Here is a 17,967-nt window from a genome sequence, read left to right as displayed (position 1 = left end):
AAAATGATAGATGTAGAAGATAGGCAAAGGAGACAGGACCCCACGTGTAACTGGAATCTCTGAAGAAGAAAACCAAACCAATGGAGACTTAAGTATGTATGATATAGTTCAATATCTAGTTCAAGATATAAATTTAAAGATCTTTCCTGAAATAAAAGAAGATTTGGATCTTCTTTTCGAATCAAAATATGTATCATGTGCCAGGGAAAATGGATTCAAGCACCTTAATAAAATTACTGGATCCTAAGAACAAAGAAATGTTTAGCCAGGTATCTTCTCCTTCCTCCAAAGAAAGTCATTTATAGAAGAAAAAAAATTCAGACTGCCTTCAGATTTCTTCATAGCAACACTCATTGCTAGTAGAATGTGGGGCAATACTTGAAAAATACTCAAAAGAAAGTGTGAGTCAGGGATTTACCATCCAGCCAGCTGTCTTTCAATATAAAGACAACAGACAAACAAAACCTCGGGGGATATTGTTCACATGAGCTCTCCTTGAGAAAACATCTAAAGGATAAACTTCAGCCAACTAAAAGATGATTGCAAAGACTATGACTATAGTATGGTAGTGAACATTTAACCTAATATATAACCATTGGAATAATATTAAGGTAAATGTGGAGATCAGGATGGCATTTCAGTATTTAAGCATAATATGGTCTGATGATACATACATGATAGGACGAACAAAAAATGGGAGGGGAAGGGAAAAAGAAGATGGCAAATATATTAAATTGGATAACTGCCTCATCTGTAACAGCTGGGGGTCAAATAACACCGTTTGGAGCTGGCAAATCAAGTAACAGAAGCAGAGCCATATTTAACATTTCAAAGGTAAACACATAGAAAGGTATTTTTTTTATAAATAATATTGGACTGTAGAAGAAAAGGAGGGCAATGGGAAAGAAGACAAAACACATTGATTTTAACATTAGTCACAGTAGGAAATTCATACTATCTAAAGAAATAGAGAATTAAGGATATTATATAAAATTATAATCATAAAAAGTAACATTGGAACAAAAGTGAAAACTTCTCTAAAAATCAGAACAGCCATACAACAAAAAGCAGAGCATAGGGAACATACTGAAAGACTTAAACAGAAAAATATAATATAAAATACATGACAAACCAAATATACCTATCATATCAACAAATATAAATGAGCTTAAATCATCCATGAAAAGAAAATTATTTACCCAAACAATAATTCAGAAAGGTAAAATGTAAAAGGATACACAAAAAGTACAAAAAATATAATAGGTAAATACGAATTTTGAAAAGTGGGGTCTTGCTCTTAATGTCAGAAAGGTGGAATCCAGGCACTAAAAGAATTAAATGAGGCAAAGAAGATTGCTCCATAATTTTAAAAGGCACAATTCACAGTATAGATACAATTCTGAATATCTATGTAATAAATAATACGGTAGTCAAATTAATAAGGCAGACATGTCAGGAGAGATAGAAAGAAATATACTAGCAGGATTATACTTTAATTCATTCTTTTCAGTATTTGTAAGATCCCCATGGATAAAAACAAGGCTAAAACACACATACATACACATTCACACCTAGTGTGTGCACACACATAATTTTATACTCTTATATTGAGAATATACTCTCTTTTCAAGGGACCATGGATCCTTATCAAAAACACACATAGGAAACCTCACTGAATTCTCAAAAGTAGAGTCTTTTCAAGGGACCATGGATACTTATCAAAAACACACATAAGAAACCTCACTGAATTCTCAAAAATAAAGATAACACACAAACTTCATTCTCTGAATTCAAACGTGGGAATTAACAATGAAATCAGAAAACAAAGACTTCTTCTTCCTGGCAACTTAAAAGCACTCTCTTAGGCAACATTTCAGTCAAAGAGAAACTCAAAACTGGTATTACAGAATTTCTAGAAAACAATAATATAAAGCTATATATTAGAATCTGAGGGATATAGCTAAAGCTGAAAGGAAAATTCACAGCTTCAAATACTTCTGTCAGTGAAAGAGAATGAAAATAAATGCATTCCTACTCAAAGAGTTAGAAAAATAACAAAGGAATAAGTTAAGGAATGAAGATAGAAAAAATGAGAATAAAAGCAGAAATTAATAAGTTAGAAAACAAAAACAAAAGAAACCATAAATAAATGGAAAAGGTGTGGGGAGAAAAATAAAACAATCCTAACCTAATGAAGCAAAAATAGAAGAAAGCACGAACACACAAAATAAGAAATTGCCATAGAAACAAACAAAAAAATTTTAGAGAATCATTTAAAAATCACTGTAACTTTATGCAAGCCATTTTGAAAATATACACGAAATATATTACTTCTGAAGAAAACATAATTTATCAAAACAAACTCCCAAATAAGAAGGAAATCAAAACATGATAGTTTTTAAAGAACACCCCTCCTAAAAAATTCAGTTGCAGGTTTCAGAAAAAAAATTCTACCAAGCCTTTAAGAAACAGACAACTGTCCAATGCTTCTTTCCCAAAAGCTTTTTAAACTATTTCAAGGCAATGAAAAATGAAGAACACTTCCAAATTATTTCTATAAAACAAGTATTACATTAATATCCAAATCTGACAATGGAAGAAAGGAAGGAAGGAAATGACAGACCAGTCTCACTTCTGAATATTGATGCAAAAATACTGAGTATTAGTTGTCTATTGCTGTGTGATAAATGACCACAAATACAGTAGCTTAAAACAACGTACACTTACTACCTTATAATTTCCGTGGACCCCAAGTCTGGGCATGGCTTAGCTGGGTCTTCTCGGAGTCTCATGAGGTCAGCCAAGCTAGTCTCATGTGAGGCTCACAGCATCTTCAAGCTCACATGGTGGTTCACAGAAATTCATTTCTTTGCAGCTGTAAAACTCAGGGCAGTCGGTATCTTCAAAGCCAGCAGGAAAGCTTCTCTGAATTCAGAGCAGGTCCTAAAACCTCTTTGAAAGGGCTTACCTGATCAGGTCAGGCTCATGCAAGGTAATCTCCCTTTCATTAACTCAGAGTCAACAGATTAGACACCTTAATTATACTGGCAAAAATCTCTTCCCCCTTGCCATGTAACATAGCATAATCATGGGAGTTTTCATAGAACCTGTCCACCCTCAAGGGAAGGGGGTTATACGAGGGTGTACAATGCTGCCTACTTCACTAATTAAAATATAGCAAACAAAAACTAGGAAACATGAAACATGAAACAAAAACATGAAAGACAACACATTATGATGGTGATTATTTCAGAAATATTCTCAAGAATATCATTTGCACAGATACTAAGAAAGCTTTGGTAAGGTTCAACAACCATGCTTGATTTAAAAATACTCTAAAAGTAAGAATAGATTCTTCCTTCACACTAGAAAATAAACTTATTTTACCCCCAAATCAAATATGCTGCTTAATGAGAAAACAGCAGGAGCATTTTCCCTGAAATCAGGAAAACACAAAGATGTCTACTACCTTTACTGTTATTAACATTATACTAGAAATACTACCAATACAATTGGAGGAGAAAAAAATCAGTAGTATAAACATTGGAAAGGAGGGGGTGAAGTTATTACTATTTGTACACAATTTGACTATGTATACATGGACAATGCAAGATAATCAACTGAAAACTACTACAAACAATAATAAAATCCAGTAAGGTAGAGTACAAAAAAAAAAAAATACATGAATAGAAGTAGTTTTTATATATGCAAACAATAATCAGAAGATAGACTGAAAAAAAGGCTCCACTTGTTATAGAAACAAAAATATAAAATACCCAAGGATAACCTTAACAAGAAATTTGTAAGACCTAGTGCAGAGGAGGATGGGGCCTAAAACATTATTAAACACACAAAAGATTTGAGCAAAAAGACCTTTTCTTGAACAGTGAGACTTAATATCAAAGAGGTTTCAATTTTTCCTTTAAAAATATTTTTTAAAAATGTTTTCCTTTTTCTTTTTAAAATCTCTTTCTTTGGGGCACCTGGCTGGCTCAGTCTGTAGAGTATGCGACTCCTGATCTCAGGTCTGTGAGTTCAAGCCCCATGTTGGGTGTAGAGATTATTTAAAAAAATGAAGTCTTGGGACACCTGGGTGGATCAGTCCATTAAGCGTCTGCCTTCAGCTCAGGTCATGATCCCAGGGTCCTGGGGTTGAGTCCTGCGTTGGGCTCCCCACTCAGCAGGGAGCCTGTTTCTCCCTCTGCCTGCTGCTTCCCCTTGCTTGTGTTCTCTCTCTCTCTCTGTCAAATAAATAAAATCTTTTAAAAAAATTAATTAATGGGCGCCTGGGTGGCTCAGTTGGTTAAGCGACTGCCTTCGGCTCAGGTCATGATCCTGGAGTCCCGGAATCGAGTCCCGCATCGGGCTCCCTGCTCAGCGGGGAGTCTGCTTCTCCCTCTGACCCTCCCCCCTCTCATGCTCTCTCTGTCTCATTCTCTCGCTCAAATAAATAAATAAAATCTAAAAAAAAAAAAAAAAAAAATTAATTAATTAATTAATTAAAAAATAAAATCTTAAAAAAAGTCTCTTCCTTTTTTAAAACAATTTCATCCCAAAGTTGGCATCGAAAACAAATAAGAATAGTCATCAAAATGTTATCTTTATGATCATCTAAAAATAGAAAATATTTTAAGATAATTTAATGAAAATGTGCAAAACCCCTGAACTGGAATCTAGAAAACATTTTTTTTAAAGATTTATTTATTTATTTAGCAGGGGCAGTGTAGAGGGAGAGGGAGAGAGAAACTTAAGCAGACTCCTTGCTGAGTGGGGAGCCAGACCTCCAGCTCAGTCTCATGACCCTGAGATCACAACCTGAGCCAAAATCAAGAGTTGGAGGCTTAACCAACTGTGCCACCCAGGGATTCCAATTTGAGTGAAATTAAAGATGCACATCCATGCTAAAAATATTCCGTTAGTGGATTATCAGACTCATTAAGATATGCCCCACAGGGACGCTTGGGTGGCTCAGTCGGTTAAGTGTCTTCCTTCGGCTCAGGTCAGGATCCCGGGGTCCTGGTATTGAGTCCCACATCGGGCTCCTTGCTTGGTGAGGAGCCTTCTCCCTCTCCTTCTGCCTGCCACTCTGCCTACTTGTGCTCTCTCTCTCTGTCAAATAAATAAATAAAATCTTAAAAAAAAAAAAAAAGATATGCCCCACAAACTGATACATAGACTCAATGTAGTCCCAATCAAAATCTCCAGCAAGTTTTATTATGGAAATTGACAAGCTGACTCCAAAATTTATATGAAACTGCACAGGACATAGAACACTCAAAATAACCTTGGAGAAAGGGAAGTAAATTTGGAGGAATTATTCTACCTGCCTTCAAGGCTTACTATAAGGCTAAGAAAATCAAGACTGTGGTATTCGCAAAAGGACAAATAGATCAACGTTATAGAATCGCTCAAGAAATAGACCCACACACACATTGTCAAATTATTTTTGACAAAGTCATTAAATAGAAAAAGTAAAGTGTCTTTAAGAAATGATACTAGAAATATAATTTACATACAGTGAAATGCACAGATTTTAAGTGCACAGTTCCACCAGTTTCGACAAACGTATACAATCACTGATATATTCATACCCTTGTCAATTCTCAGGGAAAAGGCAATAACATGGCTTTAAACATATGAAAAGGTGCTCAAACTCTCTTATAGTAATAGAAATGCATATTAAAACTACACCAAATTATTTTTTTAACCTGTTAGATTGGCGAAATTCCAAAGGTTTGCTAACACATTCTATTGATGAAGGTGTGGAAGATCTAAAGAATACAATTAGGGGCGCCTGAGTGGCTCAGTTGGGGAAGCATCTGCCTTTGGCTCAAGTCATGATTCCAGGGTCTCCCTGCTCAGCGGAGAGTCTGCTTCTCCCTCTCCCTCTGCCCCCGCTCGTGCACTCTCTCTTTCTGTCTCTCTCTCTAGCACGTGCATGCTCTCTCAAATAAATAAATAAAGTTTTTTTAAAAAGATCTGAAGAATACAATTAATTGAACACACAATAGAACCTAAAACTTAGACAATATTTATTCTTCTCAAGCATATGTGGAACATTTATAAAACTTAAATACTAGTTAATAAAGCAAGTCTCAGCAAATTTCAAAGAACTGCTATATTGATCACATTTTGTGACTGTAATGGAATTAAATTAAATGTTAATAACAAAAAGATTTTTTAAAATTCTCCATCATGTATTCAGAAATTTAAAAACACATCTAAAGATGTCAATTCTCTCCAAATTGATATATAGGTTTAATGAATTCCTATTAAAATCCCATCAAGATTTTATGTGGATTAGACAAGATTATCCTAAAATTTGTATGAAAAGGCCAAGGAATTATAATAGCTAAAATAATTTTGAAACAGAAGAATAAAGTGGGAGGATCATATTACCCAATTTTAAGTCTATAAAAGAGCTACACTAATCAAGACTGTGTAGTATTCTGTTCAATGGAACAGAATAGAGAACTCTGAAATAGACCTACACAAAAATGTCCAACTGATTTGGGACAAAGTTGCAATAGCAATTCAAGGGAGGAAAGACTGCCTTTCTAACACATGGTGCAAGTAATTGACATCTGTGCACAAAACCCCACATGAATCTTGATGCAAGTCTCATATTTTATATAAAAATTAACTCAAAATATATCACAGACTTAAATACAAAGCATACAGCTACAAAACTTTGAGGAAAAAAGGAAAAAATATTCAAGATCTAGCTCTAGACAAAGATTTCTTAGACTTTACACCAGAAACACAGTCCATAAAAGTAAAAATTAATAAATTGAACTCTACCTGGGTACCTGGGTGGCTTAGTCAGTTGGGCGTCCAACTCCTGGTTTTGGCTCAGGTCATGATCTCAGGGTCCTGAAATCGAGCCTTGCATGGGGCTCCACGTTCAGCACAGAGTCTGCTTGAGATATTCTCTCTCCCTCTCCTTCTGCCCCTCTCCCCACTCATGAGCGCACACTCATAAATAAATAAATAAATAAAATCTTTAAAAAAATAAATTGAACACTACCCAAATTAAAAACTTTTGCTCTGCAAAAGACCCTGATAAGAAGATGAAAAGAAAGGCTACAAACTGGTAGAAAATATTTGTAAAATGCATATCAAAAAGGACTAATATCTAGAATATTTAAAGAACTCAGAAAAATAATCAGTAAGAACCAAACAATCCAATTAGAAAATAGTTAAAAGACATTAAGAGATATTTTGCTGAAGAGGATATACAGATGGGAATAAGTGCATTGAAAAATATTTAATATCATTAACCACAGGGTTGCAAATTGAAACCACACTAAAATATCAACATGTATACCTATTGGAATGGCTACAATTAAAAATGTTGACAATATCAAATGTTGACAAGGATCCAGACAAATTGGATCATTTATACATTGCTGGTGGAAATGTAAAATAATACAGTCATTCTGGAAAACAGATTGGCAGTTTCTTTTAGTTGTTGCACAACAACAACAAGATCTAAGTCTAACGATTTCACTTTTTAAAGGATTTAAAATATTTTTTATGTAAGATAATTTTTTACATCAAAAGAAATGGCATGTGAAATATACCACAAAAATGGCATTTCAATATTCAAAAAAATTAAAACAAGTAAACAAATCCTTTGTAAGACTGAAACTGTTTTCCAAAGTGATTGAGCCATTCTACATTCCTACTGGCAATATATGGGAGTTTCTCCACCTCCTTGTCAATACTTTTTATTGTCTGTCTTTTCTACTATAGCCACTCTAGTGAATGTGAAGTGGTATCTCACATTTTTTAAAAAAAGATTTACTTATTTATTTGACAAAGAGAGAGAGAGCACAAGCAGAGGTAGCAGGAGAAGGAGAAGCAGGCTCCCCCACTGAGCAGGGAGCCCGATGTGGGGCTTGATCCCAGGACCCTGGGATCATGACATGGGCCGAAGGCAGATGCTTAACCAACTGAGCCACCCAGGTGCCCCATCTCCTATGGTTTTAATTTGCATTTCCCTAATGCCTAATGATATTAACATCTTTTCATGTGCTTATTTATCACCTGTATATCTTCTATGGTGAAGTGTTTATTCAAATCTTTTGGTCATTATTTAATTGGATATTACTGAGTTGCAAGGACACAAGCCTTTTCAATATTTTTTCAGTGTGACTCATCTGTTCACTTTCTTAATGGTGTTTAAAGTATATAAATTTTTTAATTTGATGAGATCCAATTTACCATTTTTTTTTCTTTTATCAATTGTCCTTTTGGTGTCCTATCTAAACACTTGTTTTGGTTCAGGAAGACAATGTAATTTCAACTTAAAAATTTTTTGACTTAAAAGATACATTTTTCTTACCTCCTCACCAATTTTGAATAAATTTCATATTGTGGTGGCAACTCTTTCTTGATTTAGTCCCTGCTTTATAGGGTGAAAAAATAAGTCACTGGGAAAATATTTTTTTGTTAATTTGAGATACAATTGACATAAAACATTCTAGCAGTTTCAGGTATACAACATAATGAATCGATATATGTATATATTGCAAAATGATCACCGCAGTAAGTCTCGTTAATGTCTATCACCATACACAGTTATAACATTTTTTTCTTGTGATAAGAACTTTTAAGATCTCCATTTTTGGCAACTTTCAAATATAAAATATAGTATTATTAGTCACTATGTCACCATGATGTATGTTACATCCTCTGGACTTATTTATTTTATATCTGGAGGTTTGTACATTTTTGCTGCCTTCACTCCTGTCCCCTACCCCAACCTCCACCTCTGGCAACCACTCATCTAGTCTCTGTATCTATGAGTTGGTGGATTTCCAATATAAATGATATCAGGCAGTATTTGTCTTTCTTATTTCACTTAGCATAATGCCCTCGTGATCCATCCATGTTATTGCAAATTGCAAGATCTCATTCTTTTTTATTGCTGAATAATATTCCATTGTGTGTATATGTACTACATTTTCTTTATCCATTCATCCACCGGTGGACACTTAGGTTGTTTTCATGTCTTGACTTTTTTTTTTTTTAGGGTTGGGGGAGAGGCAGAGGGAGAGGGAGAGAGAAAATCTTATGCAGGTCCCACGCTTAGAGCAGAGCCCAATGCGGGCCTCGATCTCAAGACCCTGAGAACATGACCTGAGCTGAAATCAAAATTTGGATACTTAATCTACTGAGCCACCCAGGCACCCCCATGTCTTGACTATTGTAAATAATGCTGCAATGAACATGAGGATGCAGATATCTTTTCAAGCTATTGCTTTCATTTCTTTTGAATATACACCCAGAAATGGATCACATGGTAGTTCTATTTTTAATTTTTTGAGGAAACTCCTTATTGTTTTCCACAGTGGCTATACACATTTACATTCCCACCCACAGGGCATAAGGATTCTCTTTTCTCCACATCCTTGCCAACACTTGTTATTTCTTGTCTTTTTGATAATAGCCATTCTAACAGGTGTGAAGAGATATCTCTTTGTGGTTTTGATTTGCATTTCCCTGATGATTAGTGATGTTGAATACATTTTCATGTGCCTTTTGGCCATCTATATGTCTTTTTTGGGAAAATGTCTATTCAGATCCTCTGCCCATTTTTAAATTGGATTGTTGGGGTTTTTTATTATTGAGTTGTATGAGTTCTTTATATATTTTGGATATTAGCCCCTTATCAGATCTATGATCGGCAAATATTTTCTCCCATTTGGTAGATTCTCTTTTCATTTTATTGATGGTTTCCTTTGCTGTGCTAAAGATTTTTAGTTTGATGTAGTCCCACTTATGTAGCTTTGCTTTTCAAGTCAGATCCAAAACTCATTGCCAAGACCAATGTCAAGGATTTTACTGCCTGTTTTCTTCTAGGAGTTTTATGGTTTCAGGGTATTATATTCAATTCTTTAATCTATTTTGAGTTAATTTTTGTGTATAGTGTAAGATAGTGCTCCAGTTTCATTCTTTTGTTTGTGGCTGTCCAGTTCTCCCAGCACCATTTATTGAAGAGACTGTCTTTTCCCCATTGTATATCTTGGCTCATGTGTCATAAATTAATTGACCATAGATGTGTGCATTTATTCGGGGCTCTTTTTTGTTCCATTGACCTATGTGTCTGCTTTATGCCAATACCATACTGTTTTTTTTTTTTTCTAAAGATTTTATTTATTTATTGGAGAGAGAAAGAGAGAGAGAGCACAAGCAGGGGTAGGGAGAGGGACAAGGAGACTCCCCACTGAGCATGGAGCCTGACCCAGGGCTTGATTTCATGACCCTGAGATCATGACCTGAGCTGAAATGAAGAGTTGGATGCTTAACTAACTGAGCCGCCCAGGCACCCCAATACCATACTGTTTTGATTAGTGTAGTCTGTAATATGGTTTGAAAAAAAAAGTGTGATGCCTCCAGCTTTGTTCTTTCTCAAGATCTCCAAAGGCTAGTGAAACAAAAGCAAAAATGAACTTTTGGGACTTCATCAAGATAAAAAGCTTCTGCACAGCAAAGGAAATAGTCAACAAAACAAAGAGGCCACCCACAGAATGGGAGAAGATATTTGCAAATGACACTATAGATAAAGGGCTGGTATCCAAGATCTATAAAGAACTTCTCAAACTCAACACCCAAAAACCAAATAGTCAAGTCAAAAAAAAAAAAAAAAAAAGGCAGAAGACATGAACAGACACTTCTCCAAAGAAGACATACAAATGGCTAACAGACACATGAAAAAATGCTCATCATCATTAGCCATCAGGGAAATTCAAATCAAAACCATATTGAGATACCACCTTACACCAGTTAGAATGGCAAAAATTGACAAGGCAAGAAACAACAAATGTTGGAGAGGTTGTGGAGAAAGGGGAACCCTCTTACACTGTTGGTGGGAATGCAAGTTGGTACAGCCACTTTGGAAAACAGTGTGGAGGTGCCTCAAAAAATTAAAAATAGAGCTACCCTATGACCCAGCAATTGCACTCCTGGCTACTTACCCCAAAGACACAGATGTAGTGAAAAGAAGGGCCATATCCACCCCAATTTTCATAGCAGCAATGTCCACAATAGCCAAACTGTGGAAAGAGCCAAGATGCCCGGGGCGCCTGGGTGGCTCAGTCGTTAAGCATCTGCCTTCAGCTCAGGTCATGATCCCAGGGTCCTGGGATTGAGCCCCACATCGGGCTCCCTGCTCTGCGGGAAGCCTGCTTCTCCCTCTCCCACTCCCCCTGCTTGTGTTCCTTCTCTCGCTGTGTCTCTCTCTGTCAAATAAATAAATAAAATCTTTAAAAAAAAAAAAAAAAGAGCCAAGATGCCCTTCAACAGATGAATGGATAAAGAAGATGGGGTCCATATACACAATGGAATATTACTCAGCCATCAGAAAGGATGAATACCCAACTTTTACATCAACATGGAGATTATGCTAAGTGAAATAAGTCAAGCAGAGAAAGTCAATTATCATATGATTTCACTTATTTGTGGAACATAAGGAATAGCATGGAGGACATTAGGAGAAGGAAGGGAAAAATGAAGGGGGGGGAATCGGAGTGAGAGATGAACCATGAGAGACTATGGACTCTGAGAAACAATCTGTGGGTTTTAGAGGGAAGGGGGGTGGGAGGATGGGTTAGCCCGGTGATGGCTATTAAGGAGGCATGTACTGCATGGAACACCGGGTGTTAAACGAAAACAATGAATCGTGGATCACTACATCAAAAACTAATGATGTATTGTATGGTGACTAACATAACATAATAAAATTAAATTAAAAAAATTTAATAAAATTTTTTTAAATTTTAATTTTTTTAAATTTTAAATTAAAATTTAAATTAAATTTTAATTTTAATTTAATTTTTTAAAAAAAATTTAATAAAAAAATAATAAAATTAAATTAAAAAAAAGATTGTCTTGGTTATTTGGGGTCTTTTGTGATTCTATACAAACTTTAAGATTGCTCTATTTTCTGTGGAAAATGCTATTGGAATTTTGATAACGATTACATCGAATCTGTAGGTCACTCTGGGTAGAATGGACATTTTAATAATATTAATTATTTTAATCCATGAACATGGAATATCTGCCTATTTTTTTATGTTTTCTGGATTGGCAGTTTATTAAAAACACTAAACATGCAATTACCACATGACTCAGCAATTGCAGTCTTGGGCATCTATCCCAGAGAAATAAAGACATATTCACATAATAACTTGTACATAAATGTTCATAGCACTTAATCTGTAAAGGCTTCAAAATGGAAACAATTCACATGTCCTTCCATGGGTGAATGGTTAAACAAACTGTGGTATATCCATATCATGGATTATTACTTAGCAATGATAAGGAACAAATTATTGATAAAGGCAACAATCTGGATGGATCTCCAAAGAATTATGCTTAGTGAAGAAAAGCCAATCCCAAAAGGTTATATACTGTATGATTCCATTTACAAAACATTCCAGAGATAACAAAATTATAGAAATAAAAAACAGATTAGTGGTTGCCAGGATTTAGGAGGGCTCCTTGGGAAGGAAATAGGTGTGGCTATAAAAGGACAACATAAGGGATCCTTGGGGTGATGAAATAGTTCTTTAGCTTGACTGTATTGATGTCATTACGACAGAAGCCACTTTCAAAATGGTGGAGTAAGGACTATCAAAAATTTGCTTCTTGATAAAAGCTATGGGAGCACTGGCAAAAATTATCAAAATCAACATTTTCAGAACTCTGGAAATTAACCAAAGGCTCATAACAACCTAAATATTTATTCACGGAAAATGGCTGTATCTCAGTAAACAAGAGAATTTGTGGCATTTTAGCTTTCTCTATTCCTATCCCTCTCTCTTCAGTTTCACAGTGGTGTTGGAAACCAACAGCCCTGCAATCACGGTACCCATGAAAACCAGGAGCCTGGTAATCACTAGAGGGGACAGAATGGGTTTTGGAGTTTCTCAAAGGCCCCATCCTCGAAGAATAGTAATTATTTGACCTGTCTGGAAGTTCCAGGTAAAGCACCTCACTCAGGGCTTGCATTTATTTGAACTGGTTCAGAGCTCATTCAGTGTGAATACACTTTCCCCTGGAACATTTATGGAAAACAATCAGTGGCAATTGTTTAACATCGCTGGTGTTTTAGAGGGGATAACAATTGGGTGGGGCAAAGAAGTAGACAAGAACTTAAAAAGAAAAACTTGGGAATAAGATATTTATGAGTACCTTAGAAAAGTTCCAACACATTCCTGGAAATCTAGAAGACCGCATGCATGTACAGGACTACGTGTATGCCTAGGAAAGGCCTGAGAAGACTATAATTTCTCTCACCACTGGCAGACCTTGAGGCGGGAAGTAAAGATTAAAGCAGAGTTGTCCACAGTGTGCTGGAGTCTTGAAGATATACCCTAATACACACACACACACACACACACACACACACACACCCTTAGCAAAGGCTGGAAGACCTAGTAATGAATGGCATGTAAGGAAGTGTCTGTCCATTCATTACCTGATTGCTAAGCTAACCAAGCACAGATTATGGTGGCCACATATGACAAAGAAGAGGCTTTACAAAATTAGTTCAGGAAAGTCACTAAACAAACAGCAGCAGTAAAAACAATAAACAGCAACAAAAACACCCTCTGGGAAGTGAAGCGAATCTGATTTCCAGAGTTGCCACATTATTTACAATGTCTAGTTTTTAACAAAAACTTATGAGACATGCCAAGAAGCAGGAAAATATGACATATATGAAGGGAGGAGAGGGAGCAGTTAATAGAAATTATTTCTCAGGAAGCCCAGAGGGATAGACTTCATTAGACAAAGACTTTACATCAGCTATTATAAACACGTTCAAAAAGGAGCACCTGGGTGGCTCAGTCGGTTAAGCATCTGACTCTTGATTTCAGCTCAGGTCATGATCTCAGGGTTGTGAAACTGAGCCCTGCGTAGGGCTCTGTCTCAGCGGGGAGTCTGCTTGAGATTCTCTCTCCTTCTCCCTCTGCCCCTCCTCCTGCTCTTTCTCTCTCTTTAAAATAAATAAATAAATCTTTTTTAAAAATTAAAAAATAAAAAATAAAATAAAATAAATTTTACTGAGGTGTGGAGCCTGCTTAAGATTCTCTCTCTCTCCCTCTGCCCCCCACCCCCACCGATCTCTCTCTCTCTCTGGAAAAAAAAAAAATGTTCTAAGAACTAAAGGAAACCATGCCTAAAGAACTGAAGGAAAGTTTGAGAATGTCTCACCAAATAGAGAACATCAGTAAAGACACAGTATAAAAGAGAACCAAATAGAAATTCTGGAATTGGAAAGTACAATAACTAAAATAAAAAATTTACTGGAGGGGCACAGCTATAGATTCAAGCTGGCAGAAAGAGGAATCACCAAACTTGAAGACAGGTCAACTGAGATTCTCCAGTCTGAAGAAGATAAAGAATAAAGAGAAGGAACAGAGTATCAGAGATCTATAAAACACCATGAAGTATACCAATATATACATAACGGAGGTCCCAGAAGGAGAGGAGAGAGAGAAAGAAATATTTGAAGAAGTCATGGCCAAAGGCTTCCCAGACTGGGTGAAAACCATTAATCCACACATCCAAGGAGCTCCACACACTCTAAGTTAGATAAATTCAGAGAGATCCATACCTAGACACATCAACATTAAACTGTTGAAAACCAAGGACAGAGAGAATTTTGAAAGTAGCAAGAAAGAAATGATTCATCACATATAAGGAAGCCTCAGTAAGATTAATAGCTGAATTCTCATCAAGGTCAATATCCTGGTTGTGATATTTTCTATAGTTTTGCAAGGTGTTACAATTGGAGGAAACTGGATAAAGTGTATATGGAATCTCTTTGTATTATTTCTTACAGTTGCATGTGAATCTATAATTATCTCAAAATAAAAAATTTAATGAAACACAAACACACATATGAAAAACACCTCTCGAGTCCAAGATGAAATCATAATAGAAGTGTAAGAAATATTTAGAACTGAGCAATAATAAAAATACTATGTCTCAAGGCTTGAGAAACAAACAAATAATAGTGATGATTCAAGTAAACTTATAGGCTTGAATGTTTATATTAGAAATTAAGAAAGTCTGAAAATTAAAGAATTAGACACTCAACTTAATTAGAAAAATAACAGAATAAACCCAAAGAAAGTGGAAAGAAGCAAATAAAAATAATTAGAGCATCAAGAAAATAGAATAAAGAAGATCAACAAAGCCAAAAACTGGTTATCTAGGAGGAAAAAAACTAATAAAATTGACAAGAAGGGGAGAGAAAAGAAAAAATATTAGTAATGCAAAGGGGGACAAAAGTACAGATGCAGCAGAGATTTAAAGATAATATTTTGCAAAACTTAGATGAAGAGAATCCTAGAGAAATAGAACTCAAGAAATAAAAATCTCATATAATTCCATACCCATTAAAGAAACTGAGGATAGTTAAAATTTCTTACAAAGAAGTCATAAGGATTAAATAACTTATTAGATGAATTCTACCAACTTTTCAAGAAGTGGTTCATTTCAATCTTATATAAACTCTTCCAGAAAACAGAAAAAGAGGAAATATTCCCAATTCACTGTATGAGATTAATAAAGCTTAATTCCAAGCAATCATATTACAGCCAATCTCACAAGTGAACCTAGATGCAAATATATTAAAGTATTAGCAAATCAAATCAGTGATGTATAAAAGAGGTAATAAATCATGACAAAGTCAGGCTAATTCCGGGGATACAAGAATGGTTTATTATTAGAGAACCAATTCTTCACATTAGCAGTAAAGGAGAAAACCAGTTATCATCTTAATGGATGCAGAAAAAGCATTTGATAAAATTCAACACTCATCATGATAAAACAACATTTAGCAGAGTAAGAATAGAAATGATCTTTCTTAATCTGTTAAAGGGTATTTAACATACACCTAAAGTAAACATCATTCTTAATGGGGAAATGTCAGAGGCATTTCTTTTCTTTTCTTTTTTTTTTAAAGATTTTATTTATTTATTTGACAGAGAGAGACACAGCAAGAGAGGGAACACTAGCAGAGGAAGTGGGAGAGGAAGAAGCAGGCTTCCCGCAGAGCAGGGAGCCCGATGTGGGGCTCCATCCCAGGATCCCGGGATCATGACCTGAGCTGAAGGCAGACTCTTAACGACTGAGCCACCCAGGTGCCCCTATTTTATTTTTTCTAAAGATTTTATTTATTTATTTGACAGAGAGAGACACAGCGAGAGAGGGAATACAAGTAGGGGGAGTGGGAGAGGGAGAAGCAGGCTTCCCACTGAGCAGGGAGCCCGATGTGGGGCTCCATCCTAGGACCCTGGGATCATGACCTGAGCTAAAGGCAGACGCTTAATGACTGAGCCACCTAGGCGCCCCAGAAGCTTTCCTTTTAAATTGAGTAACAAGATAAGGAGTCTATGATCACTGCTTCTATCCTACATTGTGCTGAAGGTCAGTAAGACAGACAGATAGACAGAAGGAAAGGAAGGAAGGAGGGAGGGAGGGAGGAAGGAAGGAGGGAGGGAGGGAGGAGGGAGGAAGGAAGGAAGGAAGGAAGGAAGGAAGGAAGGAAGGAAGGAAGGAAGAGAGAGAGAGAAAGAAAGAAAGAAAGAAAGAAAGAAAGAAAGAAAGGGTATTTGAAAAGGGAAAATCAAAACAATTATTCACAAATAATTATCTAAAGAGGAAACCCTTAAGAACATACCGAATTATTAGAAATAATAAGAAAGTTTAGCAAGGTCGCTAAATATGAGATGAATATGCAATAATATATTGTAGTCCCAATACAAGCAACTAACAGAAAAATATTTAAGATAGTATTTACAATATAGGCAGTGGTGGCAATGACCTGGTCAAATTGTTTGATTTCTAGCTTGTCCTCCAGTCTCCTGTCAATTGTGAGCCCTCCTTAAGCCCTTCCAATAAATTCTCTTTTTGCCTGAAAACAGCTAGATTTGGAGTTTTGTTGCTTGCAGACACATATCCTGTACTTATGCTATATTAATTGATATTTGGAATAAAATATGTGTCAGGGGTCCTCAAAACCAACCCCAAATTCAATAATTGGCTAGGAGGAATCATAGGACTCTGCATGCAACTGTATTTATGGCTATGATTTATTACAGAGAAAGCATACAGAGCAAAATCAGCAAAGAAAAAAGGCACATGGGGTTTAGTCTGGAGGAAACCAGGACCAAGCTTCCATGAGTCCTCTCCCCACGGAGTAACATAGGACAACCCATTTCCCTCAGTAACAACCTGTCAAGCAAGTGTTGTTTACCAGCAAAGCTCATTAGAAACTCTATCCAGGGTTTTTATCAGGGGCTGGTTACATAGGCACCTTCTGCCTTCTTGAATTTACTCAAATTTCAGACTTCCAGAAGGAAAGCAGGTGTTTAGCATAAACTATATTGTTTGCACAAATAGTTTAGGCACAGTGAGCCACTCTTATCAGTTAGGATGGTGAGAACCTTCACAAAATCCAAGTTCGCAGATGCCAGCCATAGCCCAACCTTGTAAGCAGGCCTTTCAAAGGATGGCTGTCAGACCTGATATGCCAGCTCTTTTCTTTATGATAGGCATTCTTTCTGCCATATTGAATTGGAAAGCTAATTTATTAAAGCCACTTGTCAATCCATTTACTTAGTTCTGGAATAATATCATATATCTTTGAATATATTTCATATTAACTTTTATGAAATTACACAGTTTTAAAAAGCCAAATAATACTATGAGGCTTAAAAATAAAACCAGAGAGGGATGCCTGGGTAGTTCAGTTGGTGAAGTGTCTGCCTTCGGATCCCAGGGTCCTGGGATCAAGTCCAGCATCAGGCTCCCTGCTAAGTGGGGAGTCTGCTTCTCCTTCTTCCTCTCCCCCTCCCCGCACTGCTTGTGCTCTCTTTCTCTGAAATAAATAAATAAAATCTTTAAAAATAAATAAATAAATAAATAAAACCAGAGATCCCTGCTTTA

Source organism: Halichoerus grypus, chromosome 9 (assembly GCF_964656455.1).
Source record: "Halichoerus grypus chromosome 9, mHalGry1.hap1.1, whole genome shotgun sequence".
Taxonomy (NCBI): domain Eukaryota; kingdom Metazoa; phylum Chordata; class Mammalia; order Carnivora; family Phocidae; genus Halichoerus; species Halichoerus grypus.
The sequence above is the reverse complement of the archived record's forward strand: the minus strand, read 5'-3'. Positions refer to the sequence as shown.